At 47.5% G+C, this 14056-nt stretch overlaps 1 long non-coding RNA gene across 3 annotated transcripts in view; it reads left to right on the top strand.

Annotated features, from left to right (window-relative positions):
• The window catches only part of LOC138747382 (uncharacterized), a 214096-nt gene extending 200329 nt beyond the window's left edge, over nucleotides 1-13767 (top strand). For 2 of the 3 annotated variants that reach the window (XR_011347463.1, XR_011347461.1), the window contains 2 exons: nucleotides 10566-10789; nucleotides 13638-13767. This is a non-coding gene — a long non-coding RNA (uncharacterized lncRNA). The remainder of the gene's footprint in view (nucleotides 1-10565; nucleotides 10790-13637) is intronic. The other variant, XR_011347462.1, reaches the window with a different exon arrangement.
• The last annotated feature ends 289 nt before the right edge of the window (nucleotides 13768-14056 follow it).

The following is a 14056-nucleotide window of genomic DNA, read 5'->3' as shown; positions in this document are numbered from 1 at the left end:
TTGTGGGTTCGCATGTACCAGAAGCACTCTTTCCACCGGGGGATCTGTCTTGTGGAGTCTAATATGTCTGCGATTTAGGCAGAAAACTGGTAACTATCAGCTGGTTAGCTTAACGTCTGTAGTCAGGAAAATGCTTGAAGCTGTCATTAAGGATGAAATAGCGAGACATTTAGAATGAAGGGGTTCCATCTGGCAGACACAGCATGAATTCAGAAAGGGCAGGTCTTGTTTGACAAATGCTGGAGTTCTTTGAGGATATAATGGATGTGGTAGATAGAAAGGAACAGGTTGATGTTGTATATTTGGATTTCCAAAAGGCATTTGATAAGGTGCCGCACAAGAGGTTTATCAATAAGATACAGATGAATGGAGTCAGGGGAAGTATATTGGCATGGATTGAGGATTGGTTAACTGACAGAAGGCAGAGAGTTGGGGTAAATGGGTGTTTTCCTGATTGGCAGACGGTGGGAAGTGGGGTGCCACAGGGGTCGGTGCTGGGCCTGCAGCTGTTCACCATTTACGTGATGATTTAGAAGAGGGGACAGTGTGTCATGTAGCCAAGTTTGCGAATGATACTAAATTGAATGGAAAAGCAAATTGTACAGAGGATGTGGAGAGGCTGCAGAAGGATATAGTTAAATTAGTAGATGAGTGGGCAAAGGTCTGGCATATGTAGTACATGTTAGTAAATGCAAGGTCATCCACTTTGGTAGGAAAAATAGGAGAACAGATTATTATTTAAATAATGAAAAACTACATCAGAAGGGCTTGGCAGTGCTTTTGCATGAATCGCAAAAAAGTTGGGTTGCAAGTACAACAGGTCATTAAGAAGGCAAATGGAATGTTGGCCACCATTAGAGGAATTGAATTCAAGAGCAGGGAGGAACTGCTGCAACTGTACAAGGTACTAGTGAGGCCATACCTGGAGTTCTGGTCTCCGTACTTGAGGAAAAATATACTGGCCTTGGAGGCAGTCCAGAGGATGTTCACCAGGTTGATCCCGGAGATTTGGGGGTTGACCTACAAGGAGAGACTAAATCGTCTGGGATTATATTCACTTGAATTCAGAAGAATGAGAGGAAATCTTATAGAAACATTAAATTATGAAAGGGATAGATGAAATAGAGGCAGGAAAATTGGTTTCGTTGGTAGGTGAAACCAGAACTAGGGGGCACAGCCTCAAGATTCAGGGGAGTAGATTTAAGACAGAGATTAGAAAAAACTGTTTTTCCCAGAGAGTAGTGAATCTGTGGAATTCTAAGCCCAGGGAAGCAGTTGAGGCTACTTTATTAAACATATTTAAGGTTCAGTTAGATTTTTACATAAAAAAAGGAATTGAGGGATATGAGGAAAAGGCGGATAGGTGGAGTTGAGTCAATCATCAGATCAGCCATGATCTTATTGAATGGTGGAGCAGTCTCAATGGGACAGATGGCCGACTCCTGCTCCTAGTTCTTATGTTCTTAGGTAATATTCTGTCTGGACACTATCCAAGCAGATGGCATTAATATCGACTTCTCTGATTTCCATTCAGCCCCTGCCCCTACCCACCTCTCTATTTTCTATTCCACTGTCTCTTTCCCTCTTCATTCAGGGGGTTACCTCTCCCCATCACTTTTTTTTCTATTCTGCCCTCCTACCTATGACCTGTTGGCCTGCGAACCTTCCTCCTGCCCCTCTTACCTCAAAATTTTTATTCAAGAATCTGCCTGCTTTTCTGTTCATACCTTGATAAAGGGTTCAGGACCAAAACCTTTGCTTCCAATCGATGCCTGCATGATCTGTTGAGTTTCTCCTTTGTGTATGGCATAAAAATGATTATCTTCTTTTTAAAAAAAGAGGCAGCAAAAAAAAATGCATGAAAGCACTGTGAACTTACTGGAAAGGAGAGGCATATGGTGTGCCTGCTTTGATGTATATGTATTTTGCCTGAAAGTATTTGTAAAGAAGTTACATCCATCAAACCACTAGCCAATTCTGCAGATCTCTGCTCAATGTTGGCAGCCTGGTGGTTGAAATTAAATGATGTGTGAACATGGAATTAGTTCTGTGGTGTGCTATCGGAAACACACAAAACTTAAAGTCTGTACAACAGGCTTTATTTGACATAAACTTCCACAAAGCCAGTTGTGAGGAGAGCTGCTGTAAACTCTAAGAGTGTCTTCGAAGGGCCGGCTCAGGCTTATATTCCGGAGGGTGATTGACACCCGAACGGGTGGGGCTTGGTCCATTCAGGACAGCTGATTGACAGTTGTCTTGTCCCCATGCTCTTCTGCAGGTACAGAGGTTGCCCCCTGCAATAGGCCAGTGGTGTACCACACAAGTTCATGCCTTCCATATAACCATTTACGGAGCAGAAACAGGCCATGTCGGCCTTTCGAGTCCGCACCGGTTCACTAGAACAACTCCACTTACTCAAACCTCCGCACACCGCCAATAACCCTCCGACCCCCTCACATCCAACCTTCTCTTAAATGACAGAAAGGACCATGATGCAATTATCTCTGAATACAGGGTTAATGGTTACTTAGGAGTGTGAATGAACAGAGGGATCTTGGGGTTCAAACCCTCAAGGTCGCTGCACAGGTTGATAGGATAATTAAGAACTCCTATGGGATTATGGACTTTATCCATCTCAGACTAAAGTTAAAAATTATCCCCTGGATCTTGGTAAAATCTGCCCTTATTTTCTTACTTTTGTTCCATTCTTTTAAACATCAAGCATACAGATAATTTACCTTCAGGATTTTCAAGATTCAAGATTTCTTCCTTGTCATGTTTTAGCACAGAACATCTAATATTATATGAAATTGCCTTCTGTCTGCTGTAAGGCAGACAACGAGTTGCCATTAGTGTCACCCAGTGCCCCAAAGAGAGAAAGAGAAGCAATAAAGAGTCTCTTCAGAGACATGGAGTGTCTGTAGATTTGCCTCCAGCCTATGCAGCCACACACATCAGCAATCTGAGCTCCAGATCCAAATCAGCAACATGATCAGGAATCCTTCAGCACACAAGGCTGTTCGGGAAGTCCTTCTTTCCTTCAGCACCCTCTTGAATCCTAGTTCTGATATCTGGGTCGCATGAGCCAGTCTCCAGCAGCATGCAGCCTATGTTGGTTCCCCAACTGCAAGATGCCAAGAGTTAGTGTGTGTCCCTCAGTCTCTTTGCCCCTTGCTGGCTCCCCCTCGTGGTCACTGTCCCTGTAGAATTGTCCGTACTTCTCCTTCTCAACGAAGTGGGGTAGGTAGGTGTTCTCCCCATTTCTGGTGCCCTACACTGGTCCACTGCTCCCTGTAGTCTGCAATACCTCATAGCCACTGCCGAGCCCAGGCACTGCCATCTTAGGTACTGTGGCGATTGCAGGAGCTGAAGGAAATCATTGCGGCCACACCGAAGGTCGTTAAATGACTGTTTTTGTTCATATTCAGTGCGCCCCCTTAAGGGCAGCATGAGCTCAGTCACCTGGTATATTGTGACATCATAATCGCTGCCCAGGGCACGCGCTGTAAGGGATGCTGGAGTCAGAGAGAAACCTCTGACGATGCTATTTCCCCATGGCTGCCCCACCACATGGCAATACAAGTGGGGCCAGTTTACCAAGAGGATGTGCGCCGCCACACAACCCCCCCCCCCCCAAGACTGGCAACGCATCCTGTCACTTTGGTGGCCGGCCCCGGCGCTTGGGCGCAGCTGTCTGCACTGGCTGTGATAAGTCTAAATGAGCAGCTTTTAAACAGTAAACAGTTCTTTTCTGGCCCCCACATCTAAAGTAAAAGTCCCACCCAACCGCTGGAGAAACTTGTACAGCCCTTCATATGGGCTCTGTGGTCCTCTCCAGATGAACACAAATTGCGCCACATCCAGATCTTTCGGTCAATGGGATGATTGGGTGCTATGGTGTGATGGGGATGGCAGGGTTAGGTTGCCCAGTCATTTACGGAGGTCTGCGAGCCTCTCACCTTCGTTGTGTGTCGTCTCGGCCACCGGGCTAAAGAATTCGCCCGGCAGGGAGAGTGGCATGCCGTAAACCATTTCTGCTGATGAGGCTTGCAGGTCCTCCTTGGGCACTGTCCTAATCCCAAGGAGAACCCAGGGCAACTCATCCACCCAGTTGGAGCCAGAAAGTCTTGCCATCAGAGAGGTCTTAAGGTGCTGGTGGAACCTCTCTACTATCCTGTTAGACTGTGGTGTGGTGCAGTGTCACCCCTAAAAGCCTTGCTAGCTGCGACCATAGTGCGGCTGTAAATAGGGCGCCTCTGTCGCTCATGATGTGCGCCAGCACACTGAAACGAGCGATCCACTGGCAGACCAGGGCTCTAGCACAGGTCTCCGCTGACGCTTCACAGACCGGGATGGCTTCCAGCCAGCTGGTTGCTCTGTCCATTATGGTAAACAGGTACTGCAGCTCCCTGGACACCGGCAAGGGGCCCACGACATTCACGTGGATATGCTGGAACCTCCGCGATGCCAAGTCAGAATGTTGAACAGGGGCCTGCGTGTGCCTGTGGACTTTAGACTTCTAGCACCTGACGCAGTTGTGGGTTAGCGCTACCACCTCCTTCTTGAGCCCATGCCGGACAAATTGCTGCGCCACCATACGCACGGTAGTCTTTACTGAGGGGTGGGCGAGATCGTGGATAGAGCTGATGATCCTAGCCCTCCACTTCTGTGGGACTACTGGGTGCAGTGAGCCGGTGGAGGAGTCACAGAGCAGTGGCTGGATGGAGTCAGGAAATTGGATATCCTTGAGCTGGAGACCTGAGATGGAGGTCCAGAGAGCTTGAGTTTCGGCATCATGCTGCTGGGCCTGCGCTAGTTGTACGTAGTCGAGGCCGAGAGCTAGCGTGCTGATGGCCAGGCAGGAGAGTGCATCCGCGACCACATTGTCCTTGCCCACCCAGTGCCGGATGTCTTTCATGAATTTTGACACGTAGGACAGGTGGCGCTGTTGCCTGGCCCGACCACAGGTCCTTGGCCATAGCCAGTGCTTGGGTGAGGGGCTTGTGATCAGTAAAAACGGTGAAAGTTCTGCTCTCCAAGAAGTATCGGAAGTGCCAGATGGCCAGGTACAGCGCCAGGAGCTTCCAGTCAAATGCACTGTATTTAAGCTCCGGCGGCCGCAACTGCTTACTGAAAAAGGCCAGCGGGCGCTACTGCCCATCCAGCCACTTTTCCAGTACTCCTCTGACCACCATGGCGGAAGTGTCAACCAAGTGGAACGTGTGTGCTTCCAGGCATGAGTGCACCAACAAAGTCACCTCGGTGAGGGCCTGTTTCATTGCAGCAAAGGCCTCGTCCACCTCCTCCGACCAGGCCAAGGTCTTCTCTTTCATCGCGATCAGCACGAAAAGAGGGCGCATGATGCGGGCAGCGTTGGGGATGATTCTATGATAAAAATTTACCATTCCCACAAATTCCTGCAGGCCCTTGAGGGAGGAGGATTTGGGAAAACACTGGACAGCTACCATTTTCTCCAGTGCCGGAGCTGCCCCAGACGCTGAGATGGTGTGCCACAGGAACTTGTGCTCTTCGCAGCTGCTGCTGACTACCAGGATATCATCTAGGTAGATAAAAACAAAGTCCAAATCCCTACCTACTGCGTCCATGAGGTGCTGGAACGTCTGGGCTGCATTTTTCAACCCGAACGGCATCCGGAGGAATTCGAACAAGCTGAAAGGGGTGATAATGGTGATCTTTCCAACATCATCAGGGTGGATCGCGATCTGATGGTATCCATGCACCAGATCAACTTTTGAAAAGAACCTTGCACTGTGGATGTTGGCCGTGAAGTCCTGGATATGGGGGACCTGTCTGGAGTCATGGTGTCATTTATCCGTCTGTAGTTTCCACAGGACCTCCAACCCACTAATGACTTCAAGACCATGTGCAGTAGCGCCGCCCAAGTGCTGTCCAACTTCCGAATGATGCCCAACTCCTGGAGACTGGAGAATTCCTCCTTTGCCTGTTTTAGCTTCTCCGGTGGCAGTCATCTAGCTCTGGTGTGCAGTGGGGATGTGGAGATATGATGGAAAACTCCATGGTGGGGGGAGGCGATGTTGAACCATGGTTCCAGGATGGCAGGGAACTCACTGAGGATCTCGGCGAACTCGTCTGTGGTAGTGGCTACATGGCGATTTTGGGCCTGTCGTCACTCACCGTGCCCAGGTGCACTGAGCAAAAGGTGAGGGCGTTGAGCAGCCTCCTGCCCCTCACATCCACCAGCAGACCATGAGCCCTTAGAAAGTCAGCCCCTAACAGCACGGTGCTCACCAAGGCCAGGACGAACCTCCAAGTGAACTTTTCATCCGCAATCTGTATCTGTGCCTTACAGGTGCCATAGGTCTTGATTGCGGAACCATTGGCAGCCTGCAGGGTTAGACCGTGGATCCGGGTTTGAGTTTCCAGCATTATAGGGGGGAGGGCACCCTGTGTCCACCAGGAACCGGAGGCCCCTGGACTTGTCAGTGATGTAAAGGATGCTGTCCACGTGGCCAACCATGGCAGCCATCAACGGCAGTTGGCCTGGCCATTCCCCTGGAAGTCACAGGGCTGGCTGGAAGTCGCAAGGCTGACAGCACTTGTGGGATTTCACTCCCCAGTGCTGGTGATAAAAGCACCATGATGACTGGGTTTCCTCCGGCTTGTGCTTGGGGGTATCCTGTGGATGGCGGGGCCCCGGCTTGGAGACTTGGCTGAGGGCTGCCTCGTTCTCCTGTTTTGTAGGCAAGAGGGCATCTGCCCAGGCTGCGACCTTGCAGGGGCAGGAAAAGTCCTCTTCAGACAGATGGAGCCGGATATCTTTTGGCATCTGTTCAAGGAATATCTGGCGGAAGAGGAAACACGGTTCATGATCCTCCACCAGTGCCAGCATTTCGTCCACGAGGGCTGAGGGGCTGCGATGTCCCAACCCATCCAGGTGTAAGAGCCTGGAAGCACGCTGCTGGGGAATGAGGCCAAACTTCCCCAGGAGTAGATTTTTGAGGGCGGTATACTTGCCCACTGCTGGTGGCCAGCGAATGATGTGGTCCACACTTGCCGCCATGTCCTGGCGCGCCCACGACATGGTAAAATGTTGTGCCATTGGCTGAGATGTTGCAGAGGTGGAATTGTGCCTCCGCCTGCCCGAACCACATCCGTGGGCGATGGGGCCAGAAGGGGGGAAGTTTGAGGGCTACAGCATTCACCTCGGCTGCGTCCATCATTTACTGGGTCCAGATAGACATCTGGGCCCATCAGGGTCACCTCTGTGGTGATTGCAGGAGCTGAAGGAAATCACTGCTACCACACCGAGTGTCGTTAACGACTGTTTTTATTCAAATTCAGCACGCACCTTTAAGGGCAGCATGAGCTCAGTCACCTGGTGCAATGTGACGACATAATCGTTGCCCAGGGCACGCGCTGGAAGGAATGCTGGAGTCAGAGAGAAACCTCTGACCATGTAATTTCCCCATTCCTGCCCCACCACGTGGCGATAAAAGCGGGGCCGGTTCACCATGAGGATGTGCGTCGCCACTGTACGGACCCGTGGTTGCAGGATTTTGTTTAAAAACACCTTTGGCTCCTCTCACAGGCTGCTTAAAGCCTGTCAGGAGACCAGGCAATAGGACCAGATTGTTGAACCCTTTGGAGCAGTGATGTGTCTCCACTCTCCCAGGTCCACACCAGTGGCAGCATTGCCGTTAGAGCAGCTTTGGTAGCACCACCATCTTTTTAATACTTTCATGCTGAACTTTGCAATTTGCAATCAAAACTGTGGCAGATAAGTGTACCGAGTATAACAAGTTAACACCAGCATTCATATCTGCCATGCAGCAGAGTTCAAATCTCAAGATTCAAGGTTCAATTTATTGTCATGTAATAAAAACAGTGTCATCTTACACAGAATTGCTTTTGTCTGCCATAAGCCAGACAGATTCGCCATCAGCAGAAATTGCCTGAAGCGCCTCTTACAGTCAGAGAAAGAGAAGCAAAAGAGAGTCCCCCCCAGAGTCACCGAGTGTCTTGTGGATTCACCTCCAGCTCCTGCAGCATCCACAGCCACACAGAGTCCAGTCCAAACCACTGGCAACCCGAGCTCCAGATCCCAACCTCAGACACGGTCAGGAACCCTTCAGCACCCTCGGCACCCTAACCCAATACCTGGTACCCTTTCAGAGCCAGGTACCCTTTCAGTTTCGTGCCAATCTCCAGTAGTCCACAGCCTAGTGGGAGTCTCTAGACCACAGCATCCAGGTGCCCACAGCCTCTGCAGTTTCCTCGCCTCGAGTCACCACCTGTGTGGTTCCTTCAGCCGCAGGACCCCTCTCTGATACGCTGCCATGGTCACTATCTCATGGCTCATCTCCTCTGCTTCTCCTTCACAAATCGGGGGGGGGTGGGGGAGGGTGGTAGGAGTGTGGGGGAAGGTAGTCTCCCCGTTTTCTAGTGCCCTGTACTAGATAATTTAAATCTGATACTTAGGAAAAGATATCTCTAGGTTTTCAGTAATAATAATGGATTGAGCTTTAACTGCTAGAAATACATGGAGCTAAACAGAAGTAAGAGAAAATGTCAATTTATAACATTTTTAAACATTCTATAAATTAAATGCTCCTGTTCAAACTGAATATGAAGACATTAAAAATGCCCATAAAATCTGATTTAGTCTTCAATGATAATTGTATGATAAAGTTATAATTACATCCACTTGCTATAGAGAATAACAGGCCTGTCGAGAAATTTAAGCTTTTCTTGTACTTGATTGATAGTTCTATATGCTGGTTTTAAGAAGCAAGTTATCATTCAAACTACGGCCACTTGGCCCCTATTGCAACTTGTGTCAATTATTTTTAATCATTCAACATTATCTAACCTATTGTCAATTCCATCCTTCATTTCACATGTTTAAAGTTAATTTTCCTGGAATAATCAGTTCCTTAACATCGGCCAAATGTCAATGTCCACAGCTGCCATCAAGTGGAAGTGAATCGAAGAGCAGAAGGAGGGAAGGATATTTCAGATTTCAGATTTCATATTTCAGATATAATTTCATATTTCAGATTACATATTTCAGATTTACTGTTCGATTGATTGGAATACTATTCAATGTTTTGTTGGAATTAATGATTACACCGTAGTCATATTGAGCATCAGGAAACAGACCACAACAAGAATCTATTCTCTTTTTTCTGTAGTACTGACACTGGGAAGCAAAGTGCTAAGATGGGTAGCAAAGGTAATCAAAATAAATCTTGTTGATGCAACATTCATTTAACCCATCTGTATAATACTGGTCACTGCAAAGATGGGAGTGTAAGCAAATTACAGTCAGATATTTAAAAGCAACAAAAAGCAGTGCAAAACAGTTCAAATAATTGGAAAAAATACATTTGAGAAATGAAGGAGATAGAACATGAAAGGTGGATAAGTAATACTGGCAGGAAAGCAGAAGTAATAGATTGTTGAAATCAAAGAAATGAAAATTGCATTCAATTCCTCAACCTCTCCAAAAGTCTAGATATAACCTGTGCTCATTTCTCCTATGGATCTATGTTTTAATCTTGTAAATGATATCTTGTGCTTTGCCTTTGAGCTTTCATCAAAATTGCAAATTATACCCCTCTTGTATAATTTTCGTCGTCAATCATAAATCAGTAAATTTTGCACTGCAATGCTAATAATTTAGAATGACACCATATGTGCAGGGGTATATGCAGGGGTAGCAAATGGTAGTTTGCTTGGTTTTCTGCATTCATGGCAATCAGAAAACATGGGCTAATTTCACATGCAGTGGTAGCAGAAGCACTCTCCATTGCTACTAGCTCAGGTCCACAAAACTGATCTAATTAATATGAAGTTCAAAGAATTAAATCCGGAATTGAATTTCAAGAGATGAAGTGAAGAAGGTTATGTTTATAGCCTAACTGGAAATATCAATTATGGGAAAACCAGCACGGATTTTCCTCTGTTACAGAAATAAAGTCATGGGCTTCCAGAGACCAGGCTGGAAGGAAATGACAAATATTAAACCAAGGGACATTCCGGACAGGAAATTAGAATCAATGATCTCTTCTTCCCTAAAAACGTTTTAAGGTAATCACAGCATCCCCCCCCCCCCCCCACCCACCCCCGCTCTAGACTACAACACAAAAACGCCTTGCTAACTGACTCCACTACTTGTCAAACAGACTGGCATTTGCAGGTGTTACTGAGACTAAGGAAGAGCTCTGTCTATTGCTAGCAGCTTCCAGACTGTATCCATTGTATATGCTACAAATTCATATCTTTTAATTATAACATGTACATGTAAAAAGCCAATTGATGTCAACCATTTTCCTGTCTTCAGAAGATATGTGCAATGCCTTGACTTGTAATAATACTTTCAAAGAGATAACTAATATGCAGGTGAGAATAGGCTTTAAATATTGTACCCCTTGACTGGATTCTTTAAATGAGAACCAAATGGTCTTAGTGAGGAGACCTTGTCTACCCAACACTACAGACTGCTCACTCTCACTCGCATTACTCAAATAAAGTCTGTTTGAAATGTACTAAGTGGCTTGGTTGTACTCTTTGTATCTTGACAGGAGCGTGACTTTAACTTTGGCATAGTCTGCAATCTTTTGCAGGGAAGATCACCACGTATGTTGCAAGGACACTGGAGCAGCAGACGGAGTAAAGTGCACCTTCAGGACCTTTGAGCCCGACCTCCTTCACTGACCCAGGGTAACATTGTGGTCCCTCATACAAGGTCGATCTGGTTCCCTGCTGAGAGAAAAAGAACCACACAGAAGAACTGTGATTGTGATTTGTGAGCAAACTGTTCTGCCGGTTGCGAGTATATGTGCAAGGCTATCACCCACACTCGGGTATCGTTTTTGAGCAATTGGTTGTAGTATCAACCTGGTCTATTTAACCTATTTGAACTAGTTGAACATAAGAGGTTCCTAAATTACAATACCTGACAACTGACTACAGGGTTGGCGACACGGATAGTCTATTATCCTGTCCTGCCAACTGCAAATGTCAGTTTAAAAAAAAGATATCTTACAATGAAATATCACTGGGGAAGGCTTGGCCCACACAAATCTCTCAGAGGCTGGGAGTGGAAGATTACATTCTGACACTTGAGTATCGTTTTGGGCAGTTGGTTACGTAACCAACCTGGTCTATTTAACCTATTTGGAAGCAATTCAATTCATTTACAATACTTGACTACTCGGAATCAGGATACTTCAGTAACTTGGGCTAAATTTTTCCTGATAAGTGAAAGGGTCAGTTCACAGACAATTTAGTCAGTACAGTATACCTTCCGGGATAACTCGGAACTAAGGCTGGAAAATGGGGAAGATTGGAGGTAAAAACTGGGATGGGTACCCAGGGCAAACAATGTGTCACATCAATCCTAACCATGGTAAACAATACCATATCCTGTCAGTGGCATTAACTAAGTTACTAGGAAATGAAACAGGGCCAGCAGGAGGGATGTGGAGTACAATTGCCAAACCTGAACAACTACAGTGGCAAAAAGACGTGTCTAAGAAATGAAAAATAGAATGAGACAATGGAAGGAGGAGGCTCACAAAAAGTGGGATGAGGAAAGGAATAAGAATTGGAGGGTTAACGCAAGTAGAAGAGGCAGAGCAGTTAGCGCTCAAAATGGACAAGATAAGATGTGGCAGGTATTGCAGTCAGAGTGCAACTAGCATGGTAAACAGCAACAGGAGAGGAGTTTTGCGTGACTGGTTAATGGAGTGAGAATGGATTTTTAAGACTAAACAGATCACAGACAAGTGAAAGTAAAGAGGACAGCAGGATAACAGGACATGTACCCACAGGTACATAACCATACCAAAGCTGGGAGAAAATTGATGAAAAGCTTCACTGTATACAATGGTTTTGACATAGGACATATCCACAGCTGACTACCAACTTGATGTGGTCCTGTTAATTGGGAGATATGATTTCCCCCGGTGACTCATGTACAGAAGCTACACTAACACCTGATTGGCCGGTTGAAGAAACATTTTAGACAGGAAATAAGAATCAATTATCTCTTCTGCCCTATAAAGGTAATCACAGCACCCCCACCTACCCAGGCTCTAGACTATATTACCTTTAACACAAAGCTGCTAAATGCCTTGCTGACTGACTCCACCACAAATTCATATCTTTTAATCATAACATGTACATGTAAAAAGGCAATTGATGTCAACCATTTTCTGTCTTCAGATATGTGCAATGCCTTAACTTGTAACAATACTTTCAAAGAGATAACTCTCTAATCTGTATGTGAGAATGGGCTTTAAATATTGTACCCCTTGACTGAGTTCTTTCAATAAGAACGAACAGTCTTAAGGCTTCTTCAGGTGGATTCTCTGGTAAGATTGCGCCTGAAGTAGAGGAAGCGGCCCTTTGAATTGTCGTTCAGGTGGCAACGCTAAAAGCGAAGGGTCATCTGCACCAGATGCGCATCTGAGCTTCGGGCTGTCAGATTTGGGATGGCTGACTGTCAGATCTGGGACAGCCAGCATAGGCTATCAGCACAGGGACATCCCACATGGGATTCCCCCACACTGATCACTCTGCCCCGCTCTGCCCTGGTGGGGGAGTATGGGGCTGGGGCGGCCGACGGGGGAGAAGGGGGCAGGAGCGGCCAGCGAGTGAATACAGGGCTAGGGTGACCGGCGGGGGAGAAAGGGGCTGGCCGCCCCAGTCCCATACTCTCTCGTCGGTTGCTCCAGCCCTGTACTCACCCGCCGGCCACTCCAGCCCCCTTCTCCCCTGCCAGCCACCCCACCCCTGTACTCACCCACCGGCCACCCTAGCCCCATACTCACCTGCCAGCCACTCCAGCCCCCTTCTCCCCCACCGGCCACTCCAGCCCTCTTCTCCCCCACCAGCCATCCCAGCCCAGTACTCATCTGCCGGCCACTTCAGCCCCGTTCTCACCCGCTGGCCGCCCTAACCCTGTACTCTCCCACTGATCCCTTGAGCCCCATACTCACCCGCTGGTCACTCCAGCCTCATGCTCTCCCGCCGGCTGCCCCAGCCCCATACTCATCTGGCAGTCGCTCCAGCCCTGTACTCAACTGCTGGCCACCCCAGCCCCGTACTCTCCCGCCGGCTGCCCCAGCCCCATACTCATCCGCCAGTCGCTCCAGCCCTGTACTCAACCGCTGGCCACCCCAACCCCGTACTCACCCACCGGCCGCCCCAGCCCCGTACTCCTCCATTGATCGCTCCAGCCCTGCAGTCCCTGCGGCTGACAGCCCACACCAGCTGCCCCTGTCCTGACGTCCTGCACCAGGGGAAGGGGCAGCTGGGAGAGGAGCTGTCAGGCGCTCCCCAGCTGACTGTCATCCTGAATACAGCCGCTTTCACGTGGCTGCATTCAGATGGCTGGGGAGGCCACTGTGTTGCAGTGATTATCCCTCTCATCGTAGGCACCTCCTGCACATTCATGTGGCCTCCTGACAGCCGCATATTGCCAAAGTATGCGGCTTGACAAGTGGGGCAATTGGCCACCTGAAAGTACCTTTAGTGAGGTGACCTTGTCTATCCAACACTACAGACTGCTCACTCCCACTAGCGTTACTCAAATAAAGTCTGTTTGAATTGTACTGAGTGGCTTAGTTGTACTTTTTGTATCTTGACAGGAGCACGACTTTAACAGAAGCACAGAAGCTACTTGAGTTTGAATATGAACACATGGGGTGCTGCAAGGCAGAGCATTCTTTTCTCCAAATTTCATTCACTGAACTATATTTCAACTGAGTCTGCATTTGTTTGATGAAATAAAGAAGAAAGATATATTTTCTTGACTTCAATAAATCATAAAGCACACAGTTAATTATTTTTCAACCATGGTAATTTGGGCATGTCAAAAATTGGAAGCCATTTTGCATACTGTGAAGACCCACAAAATATAAAATAATATTAATAATTGGATCATTGTGGTGAGGTTAGTTGAGCGATAAAAATTGGCAGGGTAGAAACTTGGATTGCACAAAGGTTAGTGACAACATTTCATGGTATGGCAGGACAGGACTTATCAATCAGCACGCCACTTATTCAT

Source organism: Narcine bancroftii, chromosome 12 (genome assembly GCF_036971445.1).
Source record: "Narcine bancroftii isolate sNarBan1 chromosome 12, sNarBan1.hap1, whole genome shotgun sequence".
NCBI classification, from domain to species: Eukaryota; Metazoa; Chordata; class Chondrichthyes; order Torpediniformes; family Narcinidae; genus Narcine; species Narcine bancroftii.
This window is presented reverse-complemented; position numbering and strand designations above follow the sequence as displayed.